Source organism: Myotis nattereri (genome assembly GCF_964212035.1).
Source record: "Myotis nattereri genome assembly, chromosome: 7".
NCBI lineage: Eukaryota > Metazoa > Chordata > Mammalia > Chiroptera > Vespertilionidae > Myotis > Myotis nattereri.
Window position 1 is genome coordinate 42,955,244 of NC_138082.1, and position 8,705 is coordinate 42,963,948.

The window sequence follows — 8,705 nt, forward strand, 5'->3', positions numbered from 1 at the left end:
ATCCCTATAATACCAAGCACAATACCTGCACCTACTGTGTTCAGTTAACACATTACTCTAGAGTAAACAATGGATTAATATTATTTTACAAGGGCAGTTTTAGGAAAAATTCTTAAATAGTAATTTTTCTTCTTGTTCTTTTTTTACTTCTCTTTTCTTGCTTCAGAGCCTAGGTATTTAATATGTTTCTGCCAGTTACATATTATTTCTTCACTCCCTCCCCCACATGCTGTGATAATAGCTGAAAAACAAATACAGAAAAAAAATCTCCAACTGTATAAAAATAGGTATCAAGAACTAATGTTTTATTTTAAAAGATACTATGGCTATGATATCTTTCTTATTTTATTTTAGGCTGTAAAAACAAAAACAAGCAAGCAAACAACAAAAACCTTGAAATGGGCTTGTCAAATGATGACAATTCATCCCTTCCAGAGAAGCAGAAGGCAAGACTGCTTCTTGCATTCTGCTGGGTTTTGAGGCTTCTTTGACTCATAGTCTGGATCATTTTCCTTATCTTCTTCCCCTTCCTTATCTGCTTCTTCACCTTCTTCATCATAATCATCTTCTTCTTCAGTTGCTTCTCCAGTAGAGTCTAATATTGATCTTGGGATTATATGAGCACGTAAAAAGTGACCAATTTCAAAGTCCGCAGCAAGGATAGCTTCAGCAGCATCATCCAGATGCCCACTCTCAGGTCCTATATGTCAACACTTCATTTGTGAAATATTCGTTGGGTTCAAAGTGAAATTCTAAAACAAAACTCATAAGCTGGCCAGCATCTGAGAACTTCACTTTAATATCTTTCAAATGCTTCAGAATTGGTTCATCATGTTCCTGAAACATATTACTGAGTAAGGCACCATTCTTAAAATCAGTCAACCGAAATTCAGGAATTCCCTTGGGGTCCTTTTTTTTCCTCATCCCTTTTCTCATCTTCAATTTTGTCCTTTTCTTTCAGCGCCTCTGAAATTACATCTTTCTCATCTGGTTTCCATTCACATTTTTCCGTAGGTCCATAAATTGCATTAATGATCTTGAATTGCTTATCAAATAAAAGCTGATAGAGAACAGCATACTTTCTTTTAAGATCATGAACTTCCTCATAGGAGTTGGCTTCTATCTGTGCACATTTAATTTTAAGATTTTTGAGAGCATTTCAGTGGATCCTGTTGGTGTTTCTACCGGACCATCAAGTCGTTCTTGGAAGGCTGCAAGAATCTAAGGCTTTTGCATCATCTGTGTGCTTTGATTTTTGTTTCTTCACCCGTTTTTTTTTTTTTTCTTGTACTTCTTCAACATCATCCAAATCTTCATCAAGTTCAGACTGTTCCTTGTTGTCAGTCTGTCATGTTGTAAGAAATCCAAGTATCGTAAGGCTAGCATAGGGAGCCAGGCAGTGGGAGCTGCGTAGTCAGTGACTGGATATGATATCTTAATTCAAAGTTGTTATGAACTAAGTATTTGCATCTCTCCTCCTCCCCCAAATTCTATGTAAAGTCCTAAGTCTCAAAGTGATGGCATTTGGAGATAATTAGGGTTAGATGAGGTAATGAGGGTGGGATTATGTGCCCTTATAAGAAGAGATACTAGAGCATTCTCTCCACCCTTACCCTGGGCATGTGAGCACACAGTGAGAAGATGCCTGCCACCCACAAGCCAAAAGACAAAGCCTCAGAATGAAATCACTCTGCTGGCACCTTGATCGTGGACTTCCCAATCTCCAGAAACATGAGAAAATTCTGTTCTTTAAGCCATCATGTCTGTGGTATTTTGTTATGGCAGCCCGAGAGAACTAAAGCAAAGGGAATATTTTAATGGGAGACTATTATGTATTAGGGTAGACTGATGGGGAAATGTATTTTTGCAATAGCTCATCTCTCTGTTCCTCTCCTCAAATCACACCATCAGGGAGTTGCCTTGAATTACTATAAAAATCTAATATAATCTGATATATCCACTAGGATTATTAAATCTGGCCAAGTCTGAGAAAAAAAAGTTAAGTTCTTATAATTCTGAACACATTTCTGGGATGGAATTTTTTTGCACTAGATTAAGAGTTGATCAGGGAACCACTTTCTCTTGAACAGGTTTAAGATGAAAACAAATGTATCTCAATGCTAGAAATATCTGTGAAGTGGTCTGATTGAGTAACTGCTCTGTGTAAGCTCATGACTCTTGGGCATATTGCATGGGATAGGTCTGATTTCTCTAATCAAAACTAGAGACAGTGAGGGCTGCTCTTAGCTTAACAGGAAACGGAAAATTGACAAAAAGGAGACAGAGAAAGTTTGCAAATCACAGGATATTACCCTTCAATGTAGATTATTACAAGGTCATGACTGAGACATTCTTTAGAAAATGGTGCTCAGCTCTTCCTACTTCTTATTCAGCTGTGGTGATGATGGTAACTTTATTTGTCCTCTACATTGACCACCCCACCTTTCTCCTGCCAAGAAAGCAACTTGGTAACAGGTGTTGGGAGGGGGGAAAAGTGGAGCAAGATTTGAGATGTCCTTTTGTGCTTCGGTGTGAGCCAAGATGGCATTCCAGAGCCAGCCAGAGGCCACAGGGGATTAGCACGGCTTCCTTGGAGCCATGGTGAAGAAACAGTCAGTGCCAAATAAACAAGTCACATTCTCAACTTCTAGCTTGAAAGGGCAGATGTTTATGTCATTTTAATGGCAGAGTCCAAATGACATCCATTGCAATTATCATCTTATTAGATCTTCCTTAGACTTGGAAAAGAATTCACCTTTCTCTACTGCATTTGTTTGACTGAAGTGTGTCCCATGTTTTAGTATTGCTAGGGAATTAGTACACAAATAATGGCAATGCATTTCTCCACACATGCATACCTGTTTATTATGATCTATTTAAACTAAAAATCATCAGGAATTAGGTATCATAGCACTCTCAAGTCTCACTGCAAGTAATTCAGTTTCTTCTAGTTCTTTCCAACCAGTTCTTTTTTAAAAAATGTATTTTTTATTGATTTTTTTACAGAGAGGAAGGGAGAGGGATAGAGAGTTAAAAACATCGATGAGAGAGAAACATCAATCAGTTGCCTCCTGCACATCCCTTACTAGGGATGTGCCCGCAACCAAGGTATATGCCCTTGACCGGAATCAAATCTGGGGCCCTTCAGTCCGCAGGCCGACGCTCTATCCACTGAGCCAAACCGATTAGGGCTCCAACCAGTTCTTATCAAACTGTCAGTGGTGAAGGACCATTTAAAAAATTTCCAATCCTTTGTAGATCCATACTTTTGTAAAATACAGTAAAAATGAATCATCAGGGAAAAAAGAAATACAAAATACAAACGTCAAGTTTTTATTACTAGATTATCAAATTGCTATAAAATTTTCTCAATGTTTGCTCCCTATTTTTCTTCTTACCTGTCACTGACCTGTACCACATGTGCAAATGGCCACATCTTGAGTAGTGTAGACAATTAAGTAAACAAACAGGCCCACAGGACTTCTCCTTTGCCTTGTCATCCAGGCAGAGGGCTCATTATCTTAGAATTGCCCAGAAGTTTCTGGTCCATTAAAACCTGGGGGCTTTCCTCTGGGCTCCCAACCTCTGGAATCCCTCTTTCCACCGAAGGGCAGTGCTTTGGAGACATTGCTCCAGACGAACCGTTTTCAGTTCTCCTTCGGGCGGGAGCTGATGTTAGCAGCCTGGCACCCATGTAATGTCGGTGAGCCGTGCCCTAGGAAAATGCAGCATGGGTGGTGTAATGTCAGGTGCCTTTTACTCCAAATGACCTCTTCTGTGTACTGAGGCTTTTCAGAAGGAAAACCAACACACACGGAAGTGGTAAAAACAGCAAGAGTTAGTAGCTAAAAGTTATGAGATTTAGAGTGAGGCCTCAGGGGAGTGGGACAGAGGTCACAAGGAGCAGGAGATGGGCATTCACAGAGCAGAGAGAGCAGTAATGACAGGGATGTCTGGGGTTGATTTTATTAATAAGGATTTTAACACTTTGTAATAGTTTACCTCAGTGGTATGATAACGAGATGGAGTCCACGAACCAGGCCTTCACCCACAGCCTGAGGAAAAACATGGGGCTTAGACAGCAGAAGTCATCTTCTATTTGGGAAAAATTTAAAAAGGTATATATTAGCATGACTCCTTTAAACCAAAAAATGTTATTTATCAGATTCATGATATTCTTTTTTTTTTTTTTTTACTTTCCTCCTTTTTTCTTTTTTTTAAATATTTTTTATTGATTAAGATATTACATATGTGTACCCTCTACCCCCCCCCCCCCCCCCCGCTCATCCCCTCACCCCCCCGTTGTCCGTGTCCATTGGTTAGGCCTATATGCTTGCATATAAGTCCTTTGGTTGATCTTTCCCCCTTGCCCCCACCCTCCCCTACCTTCCCTCCAAGGCCCGACAGTCCAATCAAAGCCTCTCCGTCTCTGGATCAGTCCTTGTTCATCAGTTTATGTTGTTCATTATATTCCACAAATAAGTGAGATCTTGTGGTATTTATCCGCTCTCCAGTTCCATCCATGCTGTGGCAAATGGTAAGAGTTCCTTTTTCTTCTTCCTCTTCTTAAAGAATACCTTTCAGCATTTCATATAATGCTGGTTTGGTGGTGATGAACTCCTTTAGCTTTTTCTTATCCGTGAAGCTCTTTATCTGACCTTCCATTCTGAATGATAGCTTTGCTGGATAAAGTAATCTTGGTTGCAGGTTCTTGCTATTCATCTCTTTGAATATTTCTTGCCACTCTCTTCTGGCCTGCATGGTTTCTGTTGAGAAATCAGCTGACAGTCGGATGGGTACTCCCTTGTAGGTAACTGACTGTCTTTCTCTTGCTGCTTTTAAGATTCTCTCTTTATCTTTTGCTCTTGGCATTTTAATTATGATGTGTCTTGGTGTGGTCCTCTTTGGATTCCTTTTGTTTGGGGTTCTCTGTGCTTCCTGGACTTGTAAGTCCATTTCTTTCACCAGGTGGGGGAAGTTTTCTGTCATTATTTCTTCAAAAAGGTTTTCAATATCTTGCCCTCTCTCTCCTTCTGGTACCCCTATAATTCTGATGTTGGTACGCTTGAAGTTGTCCCAGAGGTTCCTTACACTATCTTCATATTTTTTGAATCTCTTTTCTTTTTTCTTTTTCGGTTGGGTATTTTTTGTTTCTTTGTATTTCAAATATTTGACTTGATTCTTGGGATCCTATTGTCTGCTGTTGGATCTCTGTAAATTATTCTTTATTTCAGTCAGTGTATGCTTAATTTCTAGTTGGTCCTTTTTCATGTCCTCCATGGTCTCACTATACTCCTTGAGGGATTCATTAAATTTATCGGCGGTTTCCATAAAATTCTTGACAAACCTTATAAACGTGGCCTTGAACTCTATATCCAGTCGTCTGCCCTCCTCCGTTTCTGCCAGTTGTGACCTGTTTCTTTGTCTCCGCATTTTGGCTGCTTCCCTGTGTTGATAGAGTGGCCCTGTGCGCCAGGTGTCCTGTAGGGCCCAGTGGCTCAGCCTCCCCAGTTACCTGGGGTGGACACTCTTGGTGCAGTCTTGGTGCCTTGGTTGTTGTAGGATCACTGGGAGGAATTGACCTCCAGGCCAATTGGCTGTGGGAAGCAGCTGTGTCTGAAGTGGGAGAATGGTCCCCCTCTGACCACTGGGTACAGTGGCTCCTGGATCTAAGGAGGTGCTAATTCAGCCCCTGCCTGAGGCCACACAGCCGGAGCCTCCACGAAGAGGCTCAGCTGTGAAGCAATGCAAGCCGCTGCGGGGCCTTGGGCCTTCTCTTGGAAGTTCCGGGTCTGCTTGGCTGGGCTGTAGTTAAGTACATTGACATGCAAAAGCCTCTGCCGCAGCCTGGGTGGGGCGGGGTCTCAGGGAGTCAAAAGGGCGGAGAGACAAGCTATGGTTGATTCTCCGTGCCTGGAGTCGCGCGTCTCAGTGTCCCGGTAACGGCTGCAAGCACCTCTGAGGGAAATCCGCCCTCAAGTTCGCCCGCTGCCGCCTGACAGAGCAGCCTCTCCCCGTATGAGTCCTGGGTCCCCAGAGACTTCCCAGAACCGGAGTTCAGAGCAGTCGGGAGCTTGTTATTCAAAAAGACAGCCGCGTCCTCAGGTGCCACCCCCTTTCCGCGCGCGCGAGCCGCCGCCGTACCTCTGCACTCAGCCTCCACAGCTCCTCTGGCTCTCAGCGTGCTTTTCTTTTCTTCTAGTTGTAGAAATTACACTCAGCCAGCCTTCCTGTTGTTCTGGACGATGTTTGCTCCGTCCTTTGCGGTATTTTTCAATTGTTGTGTGAGGCGACTATTTCCCGGTGTTTATCTATGCCGCCATCTTAGTTTCTCCATGATATTCTTTATTGTCCATCATGTAGTTGGGCAGCTATTCTTTAACACTCTTGCTTTCAATTTACTCAGCACATTTCTTCTTAAGAATTCCAAATATTGCCTTGGCCGGTGTGGCTCAGTTGGTTGGAACTTCACCCTGTGCACCAAAAGGTGGTGGGTTCAATCCCCAGTCAGGGCTCATAAGGCAACCAATCGATGTTCTCTCCCACAGTGATGTTTCTCTCTCTTTCCCTCTAAAATCAATAAGCATATCTTCGGGTGAGGATTAAAACAAAAAGAATTCCAGATATTTTTACCTATGTTATTTCATTTATCCACACATAGTTGTTGAGATATAATTATTATTCATTTATACACTGAGTGGCCAGATTATTAGGACCACCCATCAGTACTTCGTTGGGCCACCTTTTGCCTTCAATACTATGGCGGTACTTGGCATTGACTCCACGAGATGTTGAAAGGTGATGCGAGGAATCTGACACCATGCCTGAGGAATAGCACTGTCCAGTGCTGTGAGATTTGATGGTTGTGGAACCAGCTGCCTGATGGCTGTTTTAACTTCCTCCCACAAATGCTCAATTGGATTGGGATCTGGTGCCTGTGGGGGCCACCTAAGCAAGGTAAAGTCTCCCTCATGTTCTTGAAACCACTCCTGCGCAATACGAGCACCGTGGCATGGCGCATGGTCTTGTTGGAAGAAGCCATCTCCATTGGGATACGCCATCAACATGATAGGATGAACTTGATCAGCAACGATACTTAGGTATGTTGTGCTATTCAGACGTTTATAATGATCTGGCCCTCTAGCAACTTCAGCACGAAATTATAGCTAATTTGCCTACAAATGTCAGGTGGTCATAATAATCTGTCCACTCAGTGTATATCCAGTCAACATTTCTTTATAGAGGTTAGCAATCTACAAAGTGAGTAGGAGCCATAGCAATTTCTTCAAGATTTGTGAGACTAGACTTCAAGAAAGAAAATATACTTGATCTTTTATATATTTTTAAGATTTAAAAATCCATTATGGGCTTTGGTACAGGTTCTGAAGTAAAAACAATAAGACCATCTGTGCTCTTTCCATATGATAAACACTGTTTGCTAGCTTCATCATAAGGAAGCCTGTGAGGTTTACCAACAGGGAAAAACTTTGGAGTGCTTTTGAAGCAATTGCTAAATATGTGTTCATGATTGCTTTGCATTTGTTGTTAATGTAGGTTCTAATGACATGGGACCTGTCAGAATTAAAGAGATTTTGGCTGAAATTTGTTTTCCTGTGAGAATCACTTATCCCCATGTATAAATTTGCCCTGATTCAGTGCATTTCAACCCAGTTCTGTGAGATACTCATGGTGCACAGAATGCTGTGAGGTGTTGGGTTCTCTCCTGAAGTTAGGGAGCTGAGAGCAAGATCTCCCACTGAAGAGTTTAAATGAAGTTGAAATAAATGAATGCAATTTTCTATTCCATACATATTAAATTGTGTCTTATATACAACTGATGCTCAAATATGTGTACAATTATAATCATAGAGTGAACATTTTTATTTTTTGGCTTCCCAAATCTGAATCCCAATTCCTGTGTTTGAGGAATTTAGGGGCAAGGTGAGAGTCAGAGCCCACCCCCACTGTGATGCTGAAAATGCTGGATATTCTTTTTCTCAGTACCCCTGGGGCTCAGCCCATTAGGCGCCCATGCCTGAGATTTGGCATCCAAGGGTAGGGGTGCAAAGAAGCAGGTGTGGTGGAGAAATCATCCTAGCGCAAGTGCTGGTGATGGCTGGGGAAGGGGAGGCGACCAGTGTTTAATGGCTTTGGCAGAAGTGTGTTTGGCTGGTTCTAAGGGTCATTTTGGTTCTTGTCCTGGCTGTGGACACACAGTTTTCCTACCTGCTTTCTGCGTGTGGTTTTCCAGTCTTCCCCATGATTCTGTGAATGACTTAATACATTCTTTTCTGCTTAATCGTTTGGAGTTGGTTTCTGGTGCTAGCAATTAAGAGCCCTGATACACTTTTAAATATGAAAATTATGGGAACTTGGTTATTGGTAAAATGTGTATTGTCCTCATTCCAAGTAAACTGAAGGAACACTTGCTTTTAGAGCATTTCTTGGAAACTTTATGGCAATTCCTGAAACTTAGTTCTGGCCACTGGAAGGTAGAGCTGGGTGAGTTTCGCCCAATGTTGGGTGGAACAAGCAATGTGGATTGTTCTGGAGTGTTCATACAGCCCCTGCTTGGGTCCTCCATGAAATGCTGTTGTCCAGGACCGCCACTAGCCCATTCAGTGCTTCTGAGAGTTGGAAACAGGGTTTCTTCATGCCGGGGGCACAGCCCCTTTCAGGGTCACCTTTGGCAGGCGGGCCTGGTG

At 42.3% G+C, this 8,705-nt stretch overlaps 1 pseudogene across 1 annotated transcript; it reads right to left on the minus strand.

Moving 5' to 3' along the window:
- Positions 1-422: 422 nt before the first annotated feature.
- On the minus strand, positions 423-3,436 carry LOC308522002 (nucleosome assembly protein 1-like 1; annotated as a pseudogene). Its single transcript has 3 exons — positions 3,410-3,436; positions 713-1,379; positions 423-606 (listed from the first exon to the last, which is right to left on the minus strand). The product of its transcript is annotated as a nucleosome assembly protein 1-like 1 (transcript).
- Between the last annotated feature and the right edge of the window lie 5,269 nt (positions 3,437-8,705).